Source organism: Pleurodeles waltl, chromosome 3_1, assembly GCF_031143425.1.
Source record: "Pleurodeles waltl isolate 20211129_DDA chromosome 3_1, aPleWal1.hap1.20221129, whole genome shotgun sequence".
Taxonomy (NCBI): Eukaryota; Metazoa; Chordata; class Amphibia; order Caudata; family Salamandridae; genus Pleurodeles; species Pleurodeles waltl.
In genome coordinates, this window is record NC_090440.1 from 866,882,667 (window position 1) to 866,906,088 (window position 23,422).

At 48.2% G+C, this 23,422-nt stretch overlaps 1 protein-coding gene across 12 annotated transcripts in view; it reads left to right on the forward strand.

The window, feature by feature from the left end:
- Window positions 1-23,422, forward strand: part of ZMYM4 (zinc finger MYM-type containing 4) — a 1,242,519-nt gene that overhangs the window by 635,820 nt on the left and 583,277 nt on the right. The gene's annotated exons all lie outside the window — the stretch shown is intronic.

Below are 23,422 nucleotides of genomic sequence, written 5' to 3' on the forward strand. Positions count from 1 at the left end.
ATCTTGTGCATAGTGTGCTTTGAGAGATGCACATAGAAGTAAGGCTTGTGCAAACTGTTAAATAAGAGTCAGTAATACAGTGCAAGTGCTTCTTTAACTGGAAATGGGCACTCCATCGCTTTTGGTGCCTGTTTCAGTTGTTTCTTTACTATCACCTTAAATTCATTATAGTTGATCCTCAGGGCCTAGTGTGCAGCTATCTGCAAGGCTTCAAGTACACCCCGACATGTGGTAATCCTCCTCATTGGAATGTATTTTATTTTCCCCATTGTATGTTTTTTTTTGTTATTAAAAATAAATTGCGGCAGAAGCAATTTGAGGCGGGTGAAACTTAAATTAAAGCCATTTCTGGCTTCAGAAAACGGGAGTCTCCTTCCTCAATCCGGCTATTGGCATGTATGCAAAGATTGCTTTTACCAGCGAGTGATTGCCTTACCAAGCCATATTCCAGTACACTTGTGCTTGGCTCGACTTGGAAGGTAAACCAAAAAACAATCCTATAATATTTGTCTTTGAAGGTAAACTAAAACCAGCCCTATAGGTTTTACATTGTAATAGATCTGAGCACCTCCCAATCCTATCCACATAAGCATGTTGCCTGTAAGAAAAGGCAGGAATGAATTTTGCGTTCATGGCCTCCAATATTGAGCCTGAACTAGGGCTATCCAGCTTTTTGCCCAGGTAACCAAAAGCAAAAATGAAGTCGAAACTTAAAAAATAATAATAATAATAATAATCATCTTGGGGAGGCCTGTGTTGAAACAATATTCCTAGATAACATGTTGCAGTACTGTTAAACATATGCCTTGCTACTTCATTTACCCTCAGCTTTGCAGCCTTTGCCGAAAGGCGTAATTTCTTTTTTTTTTTAGCAAGAGATGGTGAAGTAGCATTTCTTTTGATTATTACATATTGGCACTAGCCAATTGGGTATCTTTAGATGCTTAAAATTGTACCTTGACTGTACCAAGTCCTTTGGTCACTCACACTCAGTCAAGCTATTCATGGCTATTGGTCACCCACACAGAAGGTTCTTGCTCTCAATACAACGAGCGCATATCAAGACATGTAGCTGCTGCTGTTGTACTCTGTTGTCGAAGGCTGGTCATCCACTACCATCTGCTGTCACTGTTCCATAGGGGGAGTGGCACTCACTACAGCCCTTTGAGCCACTATTCCTTTTACAACATTTTTAGATCTGCAACATGAAAGAGTTGCCGCACATTTTCTAAATGTTACTTCTTGGCTGTGGCATATCGTCCATCAATTAAAGACTTTTGCATCATCTTTCATCAACATGATCTTCACACTTATGGATTTTCAGTTTAATAATGTCACAGTATTTTATGGATGTAATGTGAATGCATATATCCTGCACACCTCTTGCTTTTCTGATATAAGCTAGCAAATCTACCAACGCTCTGATAATGGAGAAGAAAAAAAGTTACTTGTAATTACAGTTCTTCAGCCTTTATTCATATTCACCTGTGCCCCTTTCTCCTCTGGACCAGAGGCTTAATTATTGTAATTTCACACTACTACTATAGAAGTCTAAATCATTTAAGCCTCTAAGAGGAATGGAAATCAGGTCCACTCACACATCATTAGGTGAGTTTCATCTCTTTGCTACTAAAATGGCATGATTTAAGCTGTTTCTAAGAAAATCCGTATTGGTAGGTAATTGTTAATGTGGGACTCCCAGCTTGACAACAACAAATGATTACAGTATGTACATTTGTTAATCAAATCGACTCTGGAAATGTAGTTGCAGGTAATTAACTTCTTTCATGTTGCCTGCTTGGGCTCCTGAGTTCTGTTACACAGACCTCTTAGACCAAAAATTGCCTTTCGCTTGCCTAGGCCACCTAGTGGTCTCCTTTTTTTTTTTTTTTTTAATAGCACAGACCTTGTTTTTCATAGGTGTACATTACATTACATTATAAATAACGTGGTATCAGTTCTTTCTCATCCAAAATGTGGTTATATGCTATCAATGGAGAGAAACAGTACCTTCCGCTTAAAATTACAATAACCATAAACTCACGCCCCACCCCCCTTTTGGTGTAACAGAACCTGGGTGTGTCACCTAACACACAGGCTGAGTCAGTAGCGTGTCAAGGTATGCTTGTGTGTGGTCTTGTGGTGTATGTGTATGGTAGGTATTTATTGCTAATTTGGGGTGTGGAGTACACCACGTTGCAGAGGTGTGATTGTGCCGGTGGGATTAAAGCTGTGTAGGCTAAAGGGCAGTGTGTGTTGTCCCTCTGTCCCATCTTCCAGTGTTTGTGCTCTGAACCTCTCTAGGAGTGTCTCTCACGCCATTGAGATGGGTGTCTCACGTAATCCCCTATTCTCTTCTTGCTGTATTGCCTCGCTCTCTGACTACCTCCAGTGTTACACCTCTTCGTGCCATATATCTACTGTAGGGGGCAGTGGGGATTTCCAGCCTCTCAAGAGTAAACTTTTCACCAGCTATACTGCTAAGTTTGCAAAGCGTGCAACTACCTTCAGGCATTTGGGCCTCAGGTATAATGCCAATATGCTTTGGTCAGGTGTGTCCTAGTGTCATAGACCTGTCAGTTCTAACAGTGCTTCCAAGAATCGCCTTCCAGTAAATGGATAATGAAGAGTAATTCCACATCATGTGTAGGAGTAGAGCTTCTGGGGTTTGGCAACGGGGACAGGCTGTCAATAACGTGGGGAGTATGTTTTTTGGATCCTGTGTGGTGTTAAGTAGACTCTATGTAAGTTGGAGAATTGGATGAATTTATATCTTGAATTACGTGAGATTTTACTTGGGTACTCCAATAAACTGGCCCATTCTTTATTTGTGAACTCCTTGGCCAAGTCAAGCTCCCATTTAGCTTTGAGAGGAGCAAATGACTTTGAAAGATGGACCCGTAGTGCATGGTAAAGCCATCGTATGAGATGTCTGTAATGTCCCATCATGTGAACCGCCAGGAGAAACTTGTGTGTTTATTAGGTTCCTGGCCAGCTGGCACCCCGGGGGATACAGATATATCTAGGCAAACTGGCATGTTAAAATAACATGTCCGTTAAATCGTGTTCATGTATAAAATTTGTATGTGTTAGTAATGTGCTCTCCTTAAACAACATGCTTACTGTGCCCCCCCTCCATGTCCCCAGAGAAGTAGCCTACTTATTGTCACAGTACCAGAAGATGTAGGTAGGCTGCATAATGGGATATTTGGTGCATAAGGCGCCAGGGAAGCGGTATATTTTATTGCCATCTTCCAAAATGGGGAACACGCAACAGAAGCGGGTCTGAGGTCACCGGGGCTGATTAATCTATGTAGTAGGCTTTTATGAAGCTGGGTCTTCATGTATCTTATCTCCGTTAGGTTGTGTCCGGCCAGCCAGTATGCTGGCCATTGTAGTCGTCCAACTATGCAATAGGCTTTGAGTTTGAGTGCTCCCATGCCAACCTCTTCTGCCGGCAGTTGTAGTTTCGCTAAACAAACCTGACCACATCCCCTGTTCCAAATTAGGTTGAGTAATAGTGTTGATCAGTCTGAACGCCCATGATGGTATTAAGATTGGTACATGCACATAGTAGTACAATAAGAGTAGCAGTACTACCATCTTTGCCAAAGCTAGGTGGCCTGCCTCCAATGTAGGTAGTGTCATCCACAAGGCCACTTGGGATTTAATGACAATAATTGCACATATTAGATTACCATCTAAGAGATCTTGGCTATCTCGGTATATTTGTATTCCTAGTTAGTGGAATGTATGTGGGGCCAGTGGAATCGGTAGATTTCCAAAGTGTAGCGTGTGTTCTCTTGTCGAGGAAATCTCTGCTGAAGGCATAATCATTTGAATAGTTCCGCCCATGTGCGGTATCTCGGGGCACTCCTTTATATAGTCTCCTCTTAAGTGTAGACGTTCGCCTTGCTTTAGGAAGGCCTGTAGAGACACCTAAGAAAGAACATAATATGTAGCCTAGGCAAACAGGCTACAGTAGTGTAATTCTTCAAATTGTACTTAGAAAAGGGTTAAAAACACCCTTATAAATGTAAAATATGAGTTAAATGTTTACCCCAGACCTCAAATCTCCTTCACAAACCCTTTTCTGACAAAGTAAGAGATGAGGAATAGAAAGGCAGTGTAGCCCCATAGTCTGCTATAATGTGAGTGGAAAACAGTGGCACTGTCTTTAGGGCTGCAGAGACCACCTGTATTCCATTGTGCTCAGCAGGTGGCAGTTGCCTCAGTTCTTTTATCCGGTACCTGGTGACAGGGTCCTGGAGCACTGAACGCTGCCTTTTAGGCTTTTTTTCTTCAAAATTCATCTTTTAATTTTCATTTAAACTGGTTGATCCGATGCATTTCTTCAGTCTTTACCTTTTGCTTCAGCAAAGCCTCGTTCATGCTCCATGTCACGCCATAGGTAATGCCACCACAGACATCATTCCTGGCGCTCATCTTCCATGTGATCCCGACACCATAGCCATTGTTTGCGTACAGGGTCAACCTCTAGACATTGACCAGGACATACAACATCTTCATCTTTCTCAACAAGATGCTATTCACTGACTGACTGATTCACAACCAACTTAGTTTTCCACCAGTGGACGACATATCTACCTTCCAGTAGGTGTTGATAAGGGGAGCAGGGAAATTAAACATACGGATGTCGCTTCCTACACCTACGACATCTGTCATCTTGGAGACGCTCCATCAAAGATCGGCATCAAGGCCATTGCTTCCGTTAGTGTCCGGATTACTGGAGCCTGCAATGGAACTTTTCCCCACTCCAGCATCCACCGCCAGCTCCTTCAAGGCTACAAAAAGAATACAGGCCTTCGGAACAAGATCCTCTATTCCTAAGAGCAGACCCACCTCCTGACTTGGTAGTCATTCTAGCTGTGAAGAAATATGCCACCATTCCTGCTTCTTCTGTACCTCCTGACAAGGAGAGCAGAAAATTGGATTCAATGGGGCGCAAGGTGTGCAATACAGATCATGAAGGTCGCTAGTTGCACCCTTCCCTGAGTAGGTGCGATAGAGCACTCTGGGACTCTGTCCAAAAATTTGCAGATGACCTCCCCAGAGATAGGAGAGAGGATTTTCTAGAAATAGTAAATGAGGACCTCATGGTATCAAACCAAATGATCAGTGCGGCAGCAGATTACTCATTGTTAGCGGTGCACGAATACTGTCATGGCATTGCCTTGAGACGTCACTCTTGGCTGCGACTCACTTCATTGAAATCTGAATCACAACAACCATTTTCAGGATCTAACCTCCATTTTCAGGATCTAACCTCTAGCCGCACGGACAACTAAATTACTTTCATTAAGGCAGAAATAGAAACACTAAAGACTGTTGGCCTTGAAGGACCGAAAGAACAAAGTTGTCTGTTCAGGCCTTACCAATGCTGCTTTTACCCTCCGAGGTTTCAAACCCCTTATTGGTGCCAGGGTCGACGGCAGACAAAGCAGTAGCGCCTTTACCAGCAGCAGCTACAGTATAGGCAATCGAGAGGAAGACCTTCTCAGCAACCCGCCCAAGGGGAAAAAACAGGTGCCAAAAATGAATCTTCTCTTTCCCCCTTTTTCGTTACCCGCTCCGGTAGGGGGAAGCATCTCACACTATCTTCCAGAGTGGCAAAAAATAACAATATTCCTGGGTGCTAAATATTGTTCAAAAATGAGTATTCTCTACGATTTACCAGTCCTCCCCGACCATACTACCAAAACTATCCAACCATTATTTGCTTATGCTTTGGAAAGAAGTCAATGTCTTGCTTCAAAAGAATGTGGTGGGGGTCACAAAAAACCGGATACAGGTATCTACTCCAGGTACATTCTGGTGAAGAAAAAAGACAGGACTGAGTTCAGACCCATTCTGGATTTAAAGAAAGCCAACAAATGGATTTGAAGTGAGAAATTTCGGATGCTGGCATTGCATCAGATTTATCCTCGGCTACATCAGGGAGATTGGCTCTGTTTTATAGACCTTCAAAACATGTATTTTCACGTACCCTTCGCAAAGAAACACTACAAGTTCTTGAAGTTTGTAGTGGGGCAGGACCACTATCAATACCAAGTCCTTCTGTTTGGCCTCAAATCAGTCCCCAGAACCTTCCCCAAATGCATGGTGGTAGTGGCTTCACATCTCATGAGTCAGCTGCAGACCTTAGGAGGCACTGAATTTTCATCTGTCCCTATCCAGATGATTGGCTGATCAAAGCTTTAACCTCACAAGAAATCCAGCATCACTACAACTGGACTTGTGAAGTACTTCAGCAGTTGGATCTACACATCAACCACAGCAAGTCAATCTCCAAACCAGTGCAGACTCTACAATACTTAGGAGCCACTCTTGACACAATAAAGGCAAGTGTGTCTCCTTAAGAAGAAACTTTCATCGATCCATCGGAAATGTCACACTCTAATGAAAGCCTGTTATCCCACAGTGAGGTCAGCATCCTCTTCTCGGCTCCAAGCCTCATATATCTTCCTCACTCCGAAAGCACGCCTTCATACGCGTCCCCTTCGGGAATGTTTTCAGGATCAATGGGATCAACCGACAGGAAGCTGGGAGGACGAACACTCCCCCCACCCCGTGCAACTGTCTTTGACTTGGTGGTGCTCTCCAACCAACTTTGTTCAAAGGGTACCCTTCCAACAGCAAACACCTTCCCTAACAATAGCAACAGATGCATCCCTGCTTGGATGGGGAGCCCACATTGATCATCGCCAAATACAAGGCAAATGGTCTCTGAGGGAAATTACATATCATATTATCTTCCTCAAGCCCAGGGCAGTCCACCTGACACTCAAAGCATTTTACATGTCATTCAAAACCCAATGCCTGCTTGTTCAGATGGACAACACAACCACCGTGTACTAACTCAACAAGCAGGGGGGAACAAGGTCCACACCTTTGTCCAACGAAGCCCAAGCAAATTGGAAATGGCTCATAGCCAGAAACCTGCGTTCACAGCAACACATCTCCCAGGTGTGCAGAATGTGTAGGCATATGCCCTCAGCAGGGCCTTGCAAGAAAACCATGAGTGAGTCCTTCACGGGACAGTTGTCAAAAACATCTTCAGGCTCTGGGGCTTGTCGCACATCGACTATTCTGTACTGGGGGCATAAATACATCCCAACATTAGCTGTTCCCTATCAGGAGTGCCCCTCAGCAAAACGTAACAGCCCTGCTTATCTATTTTAGTATCAAGTGCCTGAAATGGGACCCCAGTACTGAACCAGATAGCAGGCCCTCTTGAGTCGGCAGAATAGAAGGTATGGAATGATTGACTGCTACCGCTTGTGCAGTTTGTGTGCCTTGGGAGATATGAGTTTCTTGGAGAAAGGCAAGTTGGGCAAGGAGCCTATGAAGTTGTGCTAAATTGTGCCTTTTGTGTGCAGACCCTATACCCCACATCCCGTCCTTTCAGGTAATTGTTATGCGCCTTTGCTACAGCTTACATATAGGAAGTTGGAGATCGTTAGGTACTTCGTGCACTCACACCCCATTCCCTACACTCCCAACAACACACCAGGTGACAGCATCGAACTTTTGATAAACTTTCCCCTTTCAGTTCTTGGTCCAGCGATGCTTCTTTGTTCGACCAAACTGAAACATTAGCAAAAACAGTTGGAACAGTACAAACCATGTGCCTTCGCTAATGGGGGAATTGTCAGTACACCAGAACACCAGAAATGCGTATTGCAGTCGTGCATTGCATATATTTCAGCCATTCTGGGATGTTTGGTCCCAGTACCTCTACTTACTAGAGTAAGATGTACCCTAATAAGTACAGCTGATGAACAAAAACATTCCCCAGATTAGCCCACTTTCAGTGGTAGTAGCATATAGTTTAATTAACAGGATAGGCTTCCATCAAGCTCCTGATCTAGTAAAAAAGCATGTCAGAGCTCTATGTGATGTGCTACTAGTGGCAGCTCACCAGTAGGTGTAAGTTATAAGTCTAAGGGATGGCTGCAACAGTCAGCCCAGTAGATTGTTGGCAATCTTTGGAGTCATTTTTGGTAACAGTGCATGCTGCCACTGAATTTGGAGTCTGTGGCCCTGCCCTGTAATGAACTCAAACTGATGGGCGGGTTAGTTACTCTCAGATTAGTCTTCGACCGGATGGCTTTCAATTGTCCTTCCAGAGCTCCCTCAGTAACAGTCTGGCTGGTCGTTTCACGCTGGCTAGGGCGTGGATCATGGCGGGCTTTTAGAAGGAGCGGGCCCCTCGACCCTTGGTTGCGGGAGTTATGGTTTTCAATCCATTCCCACGCCAGTTCTGGAGTTTCAAAAAAGTGAGTAGTGTGGTTGTGAATTATTTTAAGTTTGGCTGAGCACAGTAAGGCATACGTGAGGTCAATGGATCGCAGCTGCTGCCTGACCTGAAAAGATGCATGCTTACGTTGTACTGCGATTGTATAGTCAGGAAAGAGTGACATTTTCAAATTTTCCATCCGGATGGGGGCTTTTTCATGACCAGCTTGGAGCAAGACATCCCTGTCCTTGAAGTTGAGGATTCTGATTGATACAACTACCTGTGGATTCCTCACCTCATGAATACTCCCATGGCGCCAGCATTCGACGGAAATCTTCTTACTAGTCTCTGCACGTCGACGAGGACGTCACTGTCTCGCACGCGACGCCGTCTGACGTCATACAGGCAATAAGAGGTCCTCGACGACGTGCGGACGTCAGTTCCCTTTTTTCCGTGCATTCGAAACGGTTATCTTCGAGGGAGCAACTGTTACTCTTGCGGTTACAGTGTATATCTTGCTGCGTACTCTTTCTCTGTGGAAATAATGTCGCAGAGAAAGTCTGGATTTAAGCCTTGTCGTGAGTGTGGAGGCAAGATGTCGGTGACGGATCCTCATTCCGATTGCCTTTGGTGTTTGAGCTCCGACCACGACGTCTCGACTTGTGATTCATGTCAGCACATGAATCCGAAGGCCCTTAAAGAACGTGAGGCGAAGCTGTTTATGGCCAAGTCAAAGGAGAAGCATCACAAGAAGTCTTCTCCAAGACATCGGCGTCATCGAGACTCCCGGCGCCGTAGAGAATCTCGGCGTCATTCAAGGGAGGCTCGTTCCAGGTCTCCGGATCGGCGCCGAAAGACATGGGAGGTCAGCCCCACGGTGACGCCGCATCCTTCGACGCCGTTGCCCTCTCCGGCGTCACCAACTTCGCCTGGACAGGCATCGGTGATTGAGGTATTGGAGCCTCAAGTGTTTTCTCCGGCGCAGACGCCGAGGCCGGCGTCGGGGTCGCCTCCGAGACAGGCACCCCAGTATCCGGCTTTTCCCACCCCTGGAGCCGATAGTTCCGCATTCTTGAATGCGATGTATGCCATCTTCCAACAGATGGCTCCAGGGGGTGCTCCGGCTGGGCCTTTGGCCTTTTCTTTGGGTGATCCTGCGCCTCTTCGGCCGGCACCCTTTATGCCCTTTCTCCCGTTTGGGAACGTGGGCTCGGCGCCAGTTTCGGCGCCGGTGGCCGCTCCGGTGGCTTCGGAGGGATTGGCCCCAGGGATTTCCATCCCGTCGACGTCGAGATTTCGGCCTGTGACTCCGGTGGGTCCATCTTTTTCAGCTGCTCTTCAGTCGGCGCCGAAGTTACCCGTGGCGCCGGATGCGGCGTCGGTGGCTTCGGAAGATCGGCGCCGATCTCCGACTTCGGCGGAGGCATTGTCGACTCCGCGGATTGAGCAACGACTGCATTCAAGGAGGCGTGCTCTCCGGGTACTAGAAGAGCAGGAGTACCAACGAGCCCTAGAGGAAGGAGAGCTAGAGGACTCGGGTGATGGGCTGCGTGGACTGGAGTCGGCCAGTGGGCTGGACACTTCCCCTGAGTGGGACCTTTCGTCCCCGGGGGAATATACTGAGGAAGCTGCTTCCTTTCATACAGTGGTACGGAAGGCAGCTAATTTTTTGGACCTGCCTTTGCCGGTGGTGTAGGCGAAACAAAACCTTTTGACGGAGGTGTTGCATCCGGCCTCAGCCGCGGCGGAGCCTCTATTACCTTTTAATGACGCTCTGCTGGATCCGGTTTTAGAGGTGTGGAAGAGGCCGGCATCTTCCCCAGCAGTTCACAGAGCCGTGGCCAGGAGGTATCGGGCGGCTCCAACTGATCCTGGTTTCCTATCTAGGCACCCTACGCCGGAGAGCTTGGTAGTGCAGGCCTCCTGTTCGTCCAAGTCAGCGCCTGGTTCTTTCCCGACGGTGCCTGGGGACAGAGACTCAAAAAAGCTAGAGGCGCAGTCGAAGAAGATTTTTTCGTCCTGCAGTCTGGCGTTAAAAGCCACTAATGCGACCTGTATCCTGGGGAGGTATATTCATGCTCTGATGGATGACATCTCCTCTTCGTTTACAGAGCTTCCCCAGGGTCTTTTGGATCTTGTCTCTGATGCCCAGGCTGCTGCGACCCAAATTATCCAGACGGGACTGGATACCACCGACTCGGTAGCCAGAGCAATGGGCACAACTGTGGTGGAAAGGAGACAGGCCTGGCTCCGTAACTCGGGCTTTTCGGCAGATGTACAGTCCACATTGTTGGATCTCCCGTTTGATGGGGACAAACTGTTTGGGGCTAAGGCTGATTCGGCCTTGGAACGTTTTAAGGAGAGCAGGGCCACGGCTAAGTCGTTGGGACTCCAAGCTCCTTCTTCCTCGGCCTCTTCCAGATTCTTCAGGAGGTTTCGTGGATTTGGGCGTGGCTCTTCCTCCTCTTCCTTTCGGGGAAGATATCAGCAACCTGCCTCTTCCCATCCCTATAGATCTTTTAGGGGGAGGGGTAGGGTCCGCACCAGGGGAGCCTCTCAGCAGCACTCTGCCTCTTCCTCATCCTCTGGCGGGGTGCAGCAGGGGAAGCAGCCTTAGGCTTCCACCATTTCCCACTCACTCCTCTCCTGTAGGGGGAAGATTACAGCATTTTCTCACCAAATGGGAGACTGTTACGTCGGACACTTGGGTTCTCAGTGTTGTGGGAAAAGGCTACACCTTTCCCTTTCGGGAGTTTCCGCCCCTCATCCCGCCCCGCCCTTCGTATTGTTCACAAGAACACCTCCTGTTGCTAGAACAGGAGGTTGAAGTCCTCCTTTTAAAGGGCGCGGTGGAGTTGGTCCCGGAGCAGGAAAGGGGTCAAGGAGTTTACTCAAGGTATTTCCTGATTCCCAAGAAGGATGGTCGTTTGAGACCAATTCTGGACCTGAGGATCTTGAATTGGTTCCTCAAGCAGGAAAAGTTCAAGATGCTGACCCTAGCACAGGTGCTTTTGGCGTTGAACATGGAAGACTGGATGGTGTCTGTCGACTTGCAGGATGCTTACTTTCATATCCCGATACTCAAGTCACACAGGAAGTATCTCCGGTTTGTGGTGGGATCGCAACACTACCAGTTTGCGGTCCTTCCGTTTGGTCTTACTTCAGCACCTCGAGTCTTCACGAAGGTGATGTCGGTGGTTGCGGCAGAGCTCAGAAGGAAGGGGATAGCAGTATTCCCTTACTTGGACGATTGGTTGATCAAAGCCAAGTCCCCGGAGCTTGTGTTGCGTCATCTGCAGTCAACAACCCAGTTGTTGTTCGACCTGGGCTTTTCGGTGAACGAGCCCAAATCTCACCTAGAGCCCTCTCAGCGCCTCCTGTTCATAGGGGCAGTACTGGATACAACATTGGGTCGGGCCTTTCCTCCGCCTCAGCGGATTCAAGATATTCAGGATTTGGTTCCAATGTTTCGAAATGGAGCGGTAGTTCCAGTCCTCAAGGTCCTTCGTCTGCTCGGTCTTTTTGCCTCCTGCATTCTGTTGGTCACGCATGCTCGCTGGCACATGAGGGCTCTTCAGTGGTGCCTCCGAAGGCAGTGGTCTCAACACAGAGGGGATCTAGAGGGTACTGTCAAGATCTCCAGAGATGCTGCTGTGGATTTGAAGTGGTGGATTGCAAGCAACAATCTTTCACAAGGAAAGCCGTTCCAGCAGTCGCCACCAGTGGCCACAGTCCTAACGGATGCTTCCACTCTAGGGTGGGGAGCTCATCTGGGGGATCTGGAGATCAAAGGTCTTTGGTCTCCAGAGGAACAGATTTTTCACATCAATCTGTTAGAGTTACGGGCTGTACGTCTGGCTCTCAAGGCCTTCCTCCCTTCCCTTCGTGGTCAGTCGGTACAGGTCCTAACGGACAATACTACCACGATGTGGTCCATAAACAAGCAGGGAGGAGTGGGGTCGTACCTTCTCTGCAGAGAAGCTCTTCGACTATGGTCCTGGGCAAAGGACCATCGGATTTGCTTGATAGCAAACCATCTGGCCGGAGTCTTGAACGTGCGTGCGGACAGTCTCAGTCGCCACTTCTCGGCAGACCACGAGTGGCGTCTCCATCCAGATCAAGTCCGTTTAATCTTCCAGAAGTGGGGGTTTCCTCGGGTAGATCTGTTCGCCACTCGAGAGAACGCGCATTGTCCGTTGTTCTGCAGCCTTCAGTATCCGATGCAGGAAGCGTTGGGGGACGCGTTTCAAATGACCTGGTGCGGCCAGTTGCTTTACGCGTTTCCTCCCATACCCTTGATTCCTCGAGTATTGAGGAAGATTCGCCAAGACCGGGCTCTAGTAATCTTAATAGCTCCGGATTGGCCAAGGAGGGTGTGGTACTCCGACCTTCTCCAACTCTCAACGTGCCCGCCGCTCCGTCTCCATTTCAGGGCAGACCTCCTCTCACAGTCGCAGGGGCAGGTTCTACACCCCAACCTCCAGAGTCTGCACCTACATGCCTGGAGATTGAACGGGGCAACCTGAGTTCCTTCTCTCTCCCGCCTGAGGTAGTGGATGTTATATTAGCGGCCAGGCGACACTCCACTAAATCTATCTACGCTAATAGGTGGTCTAAATTTGTTGCGTGGTGTGGAGAGAGGCAGATTGATCCTTTACATGCTCATCTATCGGACGTTTTGTCTTTTGCTCTATCTCTGGCGCAGAAAGGTTGTGCAGTGGCTACCATTAAAGGTTATTTATCGGCCTTGTCAGCCTTCATATGTCTTCCAGACCAACCATCTTTATTTAAATCCCCTATTGTTATCAGATTCTTGAAAGGTCTTCTAAATCAATATCCTCCAAAGCCATTCGTTATGCCGCAATGGGATTTGTCCTTAGTCCTGACTTTCCTTATGGGGTCCCCTTTTGAACCTATGCATTCTTGCCCCTTGAGGTATTTGGTTTTAAAAACAGTCTTCCTGATAGCTATAACATCAGCAAGGAGAGTGAGTGAGTTGCAGGCCTTATCAGTAAAACCCCCTTATACAACTTTTTATGGGGATAAGGTGGTGTTGAGGACCAAGGCTGCTTTCCTCCCGAAGGTTGTTTCACCCTTCCATTTGGCTCAGGCAATTACTTTGTCCACGTTCTATCCTCCGCCTCATCCTTCCAAAGAGGAAGAAAGACTGCACCGTCTGGACCCAAAGAGAGCGTTGAGCTTCTTTATCGATAGAACAAAGGATTTCAGGCTGGAGGATCAGCTGTTTATTGGATACGTGGGCAAGAGGAGAGGAAAGGCAGTCCACAAGAGAACACTATCCAGGTGGGTTGTTCTTTGCATTAAAATATGTTACTCTTTGGCAAAGAAGGATCCTCCTGAGGGCATTAGAGCTCATTCCACCAGAGCTAAGTCGGCCACTTCGGCCTTAGCCAGAGGTGTTCCTGTGGTCGACATCTGCAAGGCCGCAACTTGGTCGTCCCTTCACACTTTTGCAAAACATTACTGTTTAGATTCTGAGGTTAGAAGGGACGGCCATTTTGCACGGTCAGTGCTGCAGGATTTCTTGGTTTGACCATTTAGGCACCCACCGCCGGGCGTGGTACTGCTTTGGGACTCTATTCATGAGGTGAGGAATCCACAGGTAGTTGTATCCATCAGAAGAACGAGTTACTTACCTTCGGTAGCGACTTTTCTGGTGGATACATTAGCTACCTGTGGATTCCTCACGGTCCCACCCGCCTCCCCGTTGCCTTTATGGTCTTGCCAAGTAATCCTTGAGTGCGCTCCTCTTGGTCTTTGAGGGTGCAATAGATGTATATATATATAATATATTTATATATATATAGGTATATGTGTATATATCTTTATGTATATACTTGGTGTGTGTATATATTTTAAAAGAGAGAGTTTTATATATATATATATATGTACATAAAAAGATTTACAGTTATTCATACAATGTGGTGTATTTTTACAATATAATGGATGTTGCTTTGTTCTTTCATTGCATTGCCTGGTTGTTCTCATGCACGTAAAAAATGATTGGTACTGACGTCCGCACGTCGTCGAGGACCTCTTATTGCCTGTATGACGTCAGACGGCGTCGCGTGCGAGACAGTGACGTCCTCGTCGACGTGCAGAGACTAGTAAGAAGATTTCCGTCGAATGCTGGCGCCATGGGAGTATTCATGAGGTGAGGAATCCACAGGTAGCTAATGTATCCACCAGAAAAGTCGCTACCGAAGGTAAGTAACTCGTTCTTTTGGCCACTATGGGTCATAGAGGGGCTCCTAGGAAAAGCTTTCTCGTGGAGGCTCGGTGCCCCCTTTCAGCAGTGACAAATTCAGAGAGACTGGTTGGTGCTACCACATCTCGAAGCCAGTCTTCCACGTACTGCATTTAGCAGGGGCCTTCTGTTCCCACCGGGACTCCCACAATCCTTATGTTGTTCCTGTGGGCTCTTTCCTCTGTGTCTTCTGCTTGTTTCCTGGAGAAGATCAACCTGTCGTCTCAGTAGAGCAATTTGAGTAGTGTGGTCTTGATGGCCAGGGAAGGGAAGAGGACAGAGAGCACCTTTTCATTGGTCTTGATCCCATCCGCAAGTTTGCATATGATCATCCTTTAGCAGGGTTTTCTCTGTAGCTATGGCCCATAGTCCTTGCTCAATTACTGCCCTGGAGTTCCTAATTTCCGTCAGGATAAGGTCCAATTTATCCATGGGGGGGATCACCCCAGCTGATGGCTTACAATTATTTGGGGTTTTGGCTGCTGAGCAATCTGATGTGGAGGAGTTGGGGTGCGACCGAGCAGCCTGTCGCCCCATGTGTACTGAGGCAGTTAGGATCTTAGGAATTTGTAGGTTCGTCAATTGGGTTTGGTTTTCCCTGCATTCAACAGTGAACAGCGGGAGGGCGGCAGTACAGGGAGACGGTAACCCAGTTTAGTCCGGGTCGTCACAGATTGCTTCTGTGAACTCAAAGGGTTCAGGATTGCCAGTAGTGGGGCCACATTATTGTCCCTTTGCTCTGCTGTCCAGATAAGGGTGTCACCAGCACTCTACACATGGGTCCTGAATGTCACTGCAGTTAGTCACTAGGGTTAGCCAGCCCTATCCACCTTTCACATTTTTAGTTGTGGGACCGGTCCCAGATGATGGTGGTTGGCGTGTGGTCTTGTGTAGTTCAGTAGCTCCCAGCAGTTGTACTATTTTTGCTCAAGTGCTTGGTCCCTGCATTGTCCTTGGGGCGCAATCCACCCAACTCGGCATTAAAGATTATAGCAGGCAGACTAGCACACATCTCCAGGCCAGGAGGGTGGGGGCTGTCGCCGCAGGAATGCAGGGGAAGTCATAGGTTAGGCAGGCCAGGTCTTTTAGGTACTGGTGATGGCCGTTCAGGCTTCTGTGCCCCGGCACCTGGGAGACGCCTTTACGTACATGCCCCAGGGGAGAGCCACATCTCCATTCTGCTCAAGTGTGTCGCCGCCCCCCCTCCCCCCAACAACACTTGTCAAGTGTCCTTTTTTCAGGTGAGCCCAGCTCTCAGCGCCGTCACCACAGGCTGCAGGGGTCCTGGGCCGTCCCTCTCCACCGGCAGGCTCTTCTCACAATCACCACCTTCTCTCACCAGTCGCCATGTTGAGGCCAGGTGTTGGCGTGAGTGAATTTGGCACTTTTGTTAGCCTGCCTAGGTATAACCGGTGCGGGCAGCGCCGCGGGTCCAATGGTCAGTGAATTGAACAGGGCAGGGTCAAATGCTGCCGGCAAGTACATGAGGACACAGGATATGGGGTCCGGGAGGTTTCGGTCTATACTTCTGCCATGTTGGGCTGATGGCCACGCCCCTCCATCCACCTAGTACTCCTAATTAAGAGCAGAACTTTCATCAACATCAATCATTTCACCTGATTTCCTAGCTTTGAGATAGTTTGAATCTAGCTCACTAGCTATTCCAGATGAGGCTAGCTCATTAGCTATTCCAGATTGTAGGAAAGTAACTCCTTTTGAAATGGTCATCCCAGCTTTTTGCCTGGTATTCAATGCAGTTTTGACTGGTACACTGGGTTCCTATAACCAGGTCCCCAGTGCCAGATCTTTCCCTAAAACTGCAATTGTTCCCCATTTGGCAATATCTTTGGCCTCCCTATAAGCCCCTAGAAGTGGTACCCCTTGTACTTGGGACGTGTACCAAATAGGGGCCCCAAGGACTGCAGCATGTATTGTGCCACCCTCAGGGACCCCTCACCTAGCACATGCAGACTGCTATTGCAGGCTGCATTCCTTGGTGCAGCTAAAAGTGAAAACACAACATGGCGCAAAGCCTGTTTGCCATGTCCCTTAACATTGCATGCAGTATATATACCCCTCTAGCAGGCCTTACAGCCCTAATGCAGGATGGATTATATTACATGTGAGGGCATATCTGTACGAGCAGAGATACCTCTGCTATGTCTTTGTCGATTCTTACACATAGTGAGTGGACAGGGAAGCCATTTTAAGTACATCTGTGGCACACTGGTCAATAAGATTTCACCAGCTACATGATGACTTAACTAAAAAAAAAAAGGGATGTTTGGTATTAAACTTCTCTTACTAATAAGCCATCACTGATGCCGGTGATTTTTTTTTTGTGTTAAACTTTCTTTATTCTGATGGATACACCTACCTGTGGATTCCTCACCTAAAGAATTCTCCCCTCGCGCCAGCCTCAACGGAAACTTCTTCTAGCTCTGCACGTCGACGATGACGTCACAATCGCCCGACTCCACGCGACGCCACATGACGTCATCTAGGCAATAAGAAGCCCTCGTCGACGTGCAGACGCCAGTTCCCTTTTTTCCGTGCCCAAGTAACGGTTAATTCTTCGAGGCTCACAGGGAGCTACTGTTTCCAACGACGGTTACGATGTCGCAGCCTAGAAAATCCGGCTTTAAACCTTGTAGCCAGTGCGGGGGTCGAATGTCGGTTACCGACCCCCAAGAAAACTGCCTCTGGTGCCTTAGTTCCGACCATGAGGTCGAGTCATGCGGCTCATGTCAGCGCACGAACCCTAAGGCACTTAAAGAGAGGGAGGCGAAATTGTTCTTGGCTCGGTCCAAGAAAAAGGAGAGGCGTCATCGGAGGGAGTCTTCTTCGAGATCCTCGAGGTCTCGTCACCATCATAGTGACTCTCAGTGCTGTCACGGATCTTGGCGCCGATCGAGCAAGGGACGGTCCAGGTCAAGATCGGCTTCTCTGTCGGGTCGGCGTCGTCCGACGTGGGAGATAAGCCCGACCGTCACCCCTCCGCCTCCTACGACCTCGATGTCACCCGGGTCGGTCTTTGAGGTCGAGCCTCCCCAGAGGCCAGAAGGTTCTCCTGGCCAGGAGTTACCTGGACCCTCCTCGGCATCTAAGCCGGCGCCGGTGCAGCAGCAGCAATACCCGGCTTTCCCGACTCCGGGATCGGATCCTGCAGCGTTTTTAAATGCAATGTTTAACATTTTTGCTTCCATGACGCCGGGTGGAAGTCATGCAGGTCCGTCTGGCCCTCTGGCCTATGATTTGGGTGTTCTGGCGTCTTACAGATCGACGCCGTTCACCCCATTTTTATCTGCTGCACCTGAAGCGGAGCCGATGCCTATGATGTCGCCCAGGCTGACTACACCTGCTACGGCGCCGTCGGATTCGCCTCGGATCCGATCGATGTCTAAGAATCCTTTGGAACCGGAGCTTCCGGCTTCGGACGGATCCGAGGTTCGGCGCCGACAAAGATCTTCGGCGTCGGCCGACGCCTTATCGACTCCAGGCTTGGAGTCAAGACTTAAATCAAGACGTCTGGCTCTTCGACTTTTGAAGGAAGAAGAGTACGCGAGACAACACCTGGAGGAAGGTGAAGTTGTAGAGCCCTCTGGTGACTTCCAGGGACTGGATACGGCTAGTGGCCTGGACACTATGCAGAATGGGATCTAGCTTCCCCTGGAGAGGTCACGGAGGAAGCTGCTTCATTCCACGCAGTCATTCGGAAGGCTGCAGACTTTTTGGATCTTCCCCTTCCTACTGCGAAGGTCAGGAGAAATTTATTGACAGAGGTTTTACACCCGGCTTCTGCTGAGCCTCTTTTGCCCTTCAATGAGGCTCTACAGGACCCCATTAAGGATATCTGGCTGAAACCGGTGTCCACCGCTGCGGTCAACAGAGCGGTGGCTCGTCGGTACAGGACGGCACCTGGGGATCCGGTGTTTCTCTCCAGACAGCCAACTCCGGAGAGTCTAGTGGTGCAAGCCTCTTGTTTGTCCAGATCCTCTCCTGCCTCGTTTCCTGGGACCCCTGCGGACAGGGAGTCAAAAAAGATGGACCATACTGCAAAAAAGACCTTTTCATCTTGCAGTATGGCCCTAAAATCTTTCAATGCAACTTGCATACTGGGGCGTTACATCCATGCCCTTATGGAAGAGGCGAAGGGCCACCCTAATTTGTCCCAGGAGATGTTGCAGCTGTTGGCGGATGCTCAGGCGGCTGCGACTCAGGTGATCCAGTCGGGATTGGATACTTCGGACTCGGTGGCTAGGGCTATGGGCACGACCATAGCTTCTAGACTGCAGTCTTGGCTACGGTCATCTGGCTTCTCGTCGGACGTGCAGGCCACACTTCTTGATCTTCCTTTTGATGGAGAGAAGCTCTTCGGCACAAAGTCTGACTCTGCCCTGGAGCGTTTTAAAGAAAGCAGAGCGACTGCTAGATCTTTGGGACTCCAGTCGTCAGCCTCATCCTCCTTTAGAGGCTTTCGGAGGTTTAAAGGATTTGGACGTGGTTCCTTTCGTGGAAGATTGCAAGGACCACAACAATCTGCTTCTACCCTGCCATACAGATCCTTCAGGGGCAGTCCCCGTACGAGAGAAGCCACCTTGCAGCGCTCTGCCTCTTCCTCGGGAGGGGTGCAGCAAGGAAAGCAGCCGTAGTCCTCCTCCACTCCCTGTCCACTTGTCTCCGGTAGGGGGGGAGACTTGCCCATTTTCTTCCAATGTGGGAGGTTATAACATCGGACTCCTGGGTCATCGACATTGTGAAGAAGGGGTACGCTCTTCCCTTTCGGGAAATCCCTCCTACCTTCCCTCCCCGCCCATCCTTCTATTCGGAAGACCATCTTCTCCTATTACAGCAGGAGGTATTATCCCTATTAGCAAAAGGTGCGATAGAGTTGGTTCCCGAGCAAGAGAGGGGTCAGGGTAGTTATTCAAGATATTTCCTGATTCCCAAAAAGGATGGTCGGCTGAGACCGATTTTGGACTTGAGGATTTTGAATTGGTTCCTCAAATAGGAAAAAATGTCAAAATGCTGACCCTCTCACAGGTTCTTTTGGCGTTGAACGAAGGAGACTGGATGGTGTCGGTCAATTTGCAGGAAGCGTATTTTCATATTCCGATCCTCAATTCGCACAGGAAGTATCTCCGGTTTGTAGTGGGATCGCAGCATTATCAGTTTGCGGTCTTCCCTTTTGGTCTTACTTCAGCACCTCGAGTCTTCACAAAGGTGATGGCGGTGGTAGCAGCAGAGCTCAGAAGAAGAGGGATAGCTGTGTTTCCCTATCTGGACGATTGGTTGATCAAGGCCAAAACTCCGGAGCTCGTGCGGTGCCATCTCCAGTCGACTACTCAATTGTTGTACGACCTGGGTTTTTCAGTCAATGTACCCAAATCTCACCTGGAGCCCTCTCAACGCCTCCTGTTCATAGGGGCAGTATTGGACACGACATTGAATCTGGCCTTTCCTCCACCCCAGCAGGTCCAGGATATTTAGGCGTTGATTCCAATGTTTCAAAATGGAGCTGTAGTTCCAGTCCTCAAGGTCCTTCGACTGCTCTGTCTGTTCGCTTCTTGCATACTGTTGGTCACTCATGCACGCTGGCACATGAGGGCTCTTCAGTGGTTTCAGCACAAAGGGGATATCGAAGATTCGATAAAGATCTCCAGAGACACTGCAGTGGATCTTCAATGGTGGGCAGCGGTCGACAACCTGTCTCAAGGAAGGCCGTTCTCGCTGCCACCTCCAGTGGCCACAGTGGTAACGGATGCTTCCACTCTAGGGTGGGGAGCTCATCTGGGGAACCTGGAGATCAAGGGCCTTTGGTCTCCAGGGGAACAGAAGTTACATATCAATCTGTTAGAGTTGCGGGCAGTACGCCTGGCACTCAAGGCCCTCCTCCCTTCCATTCGCGGTCAATCAATCCAAGTTCTAACGGACAACACGACCGCGATGTGGTATATAAACAAACAGGGAGGAGTGGGGTCGTATCTTCTCTGCAGAGAAGCTCTTTGTCTCAGGACCACAAGATCTGCTTGATTGCACATCACTTGGCCGGAGTCCTGAACGTGCGTGCAGACATTCTCGGTCGACCACGAGTGGCGTCTTCATCCAGATCTAGTTCTGTGTATCTTCAGGATGTGGGGATATCCGCAAATAGATCTGTTTTCCACTCAAGAGAATGCGCAGTGTCCGCTATTTTGCATCCTCCAGTATCCGGTGCAAGGAGCTTTGGGGGACGCGTTTCAGATGTCCTGGAAGGGTCAGTTACTTTATGCGTTTCCCCCCATACCCTTGATTCCTCGAGTTCTCAGGAAGATCCGCCAAGACTGAGCTCAAGTCATACTAGTAGCTCCGGATTGGCCGAGAAGGGTGTGGTATTCGTACCTACTCCAACTCTCTGTGCCCTCCGCTCCGTCTCCCTTGCAGGGTGGACCTCCTCTCGCAATCGCAGGGGCCGATTCTACACCCCCACCTCCAGAGCCTGCATCTTCATGCCTGGAGATTGAACGGGGCAATCTGAGTTCCTTTTCTCTCCCTCCAGATGTGGTGGAGGTTATTTTATCGGCCAGGCGACACTCCACCAAGTCAATCTATGCTAATCGTTGGGCTAAATTTACAAGCTGGTGTGGGGAGAATAGTTTAGATCCTTCAAAAGCTGGTTTATCTGACATTTTGTCATTTGCATTCCATCTGGCACAGAAAGGTTTTGCAATTGCCACTTTTAAATGTTATGTGTCTGCACTATCTGCTTTTCTGTGCCTTCCTTATCAACCATCCTTCTTTAAATCACCAATTTTTTAAAAGTTTCTAAAGGGACTCACTAATAGGTATCCACCCACACCATTCGTTATGCCTCAGTGGGACCTTAATTTAGTCTTAACTTTTCTTATGGGGGCTCCGTTCGAACCAATGCACTCTTGTTCTTTACGGTTCCTAGTATTCAAAACTGTTTTCCTGGTGGCCATAACATCTGCCAGAAGGGTTAGCGAGCTTCAGGCTCTCACTGTGGAAACCCCATACCTTTCTTTCTTTAAGGACAAAGCGGTGTTGAAGACCAAGGCGGCTTTCCTACCGAAGGTTGTTACACCCTTTCACCTGGGGCAGTCAATTACTCTCTCTTCCTTTTACCATCCACCTCACCCATCCAAGGAGGAAGAAAGGCTCCACCGGCTGGATCCACGAAGAGCTCTGAGCTTCTACGTCGCCAGGACGAAAGAGTTCAGACAGGATGAACAGCTCTTCGTTGGATACGTGGGGAAGAGGAAAGGTAGAGCGGTCCACAAGAGAACGCTATCCAGGTGGGTCATTCTATGTATTAAGATCTGCTATTCTTTGGCGAAGAGGGATCCACCTGTGGGGCTTCGTGCCCATTCCACCAGAGCCAAAGCAGCTTCATCAGCTTTGGCTAGAGGTGTTCCTGTGGCTGACATCTGCAGGGCAGCGACTTGGGCGTCCCTCCATACTTTTGCCAAACATTACTGTTTGGACTCTGAGGTTAGGTAGGATGGCCATTTTGCTCGCTCGGTGCTGCAAGATTTCTTGGTTTGACCATTCGGGCACCCACCACCGGAGGTTATACTGCTTGGGGACTCTATTCTTTAGGTGAGGAATCCACAGGTAGGTGTATCCATCAGAAGAATAAGTTACTTACCTTCGGTAACGCTTTTTCTGGTGGATACAGTAACTACCTGTGGATTCCTCACAGTCCCACTCGCCTCCCCGTTGCCTGACTGGTCAAGCCAAGATCTCTTTGGGTGCGCATCCTTGATCTTGTGTATATATATATATGTATATAGCTGTTTCATGCATATAGTTGTATTGATTGTATATACTTTTCCTTTGCAAATTAAGATAGTGAAAAGGACATTTTGGACTGGGATTATACATACATATATATTCATTTCTCTCTCGAATTGAGCATTCATAACTGTTATTTATATTGGGTTTTATAATAAATGTTTTATTTTAATTTATTCTGGATAAATGTGTACTCTTTAGGTTTAACCTGTTTGCCTCTATGGCACGTAAAAAAAAATGGTGATAACTGATGTCTGCACGTCGACGAGGGCTTCTTATTGGCTAGATGACGTCATGTGACGTCGCGTGGAGTCGGGCGATTGTGACGTCGTCGACGTGCAGAGCTAGAAGAAATTTCCGTCGAGGCTGGCGCGAGGGGAGAATTCTTTAGGTGAGGAATCCACAGGTAGTTACTGTATCCACCAGAAAAAGCATTACCGAAGGTAAGTAACTTATTCTTATAGTTTTAGTGGTACAGATAAAAACTACATTTGAAATCTTGTAACTAGCCATATCCGACTGTGTAGGAAGCTGGCTCTGTATATACTATATCCGTAGGAAGTTGGCTCTGTATATACTACCTCAAAGTGAGACTGTGTCCAGGGGTTCCCCTTAGAGGTTGATAGTGGCAATAATAATAATACTAACGCCCTATTTGTGGCAGTGTGGTCGAGCAGTAGGCTTATAAGAGGTTAGTGTTAAGCATTTGTTGTGTACACACAGACAATAAATGAGGAACACACACTCAGAGACTTAACTCCAGGCCAATAGTTTTTTAAAAATATTTTCTTTATTTTAGAACCACGAGATTCAGAATTAAAGTAAGTACATAAATTGTAAGGTACATGGCTTAGGTAAATATAGGACTTTGAATGGAAACAGTAATGTACACAGTTTGGTATAAAATGGCAATAAGCTATTTTAAAAGTGGATACTGCAAAATTCAACAGTTCCTGGGGGAGGTAAGTAAAGGTTAGTTTGTCAGGTAAGTAAAGCACTTACAAGTTCAGTCTCTGGGTCATAGGCAGCCCACTGTTGGGGAATTCAAGTCAACCCCAAACACCCAGCAACACAGGGCAGGACAGGTGTAGAGGTCGAAG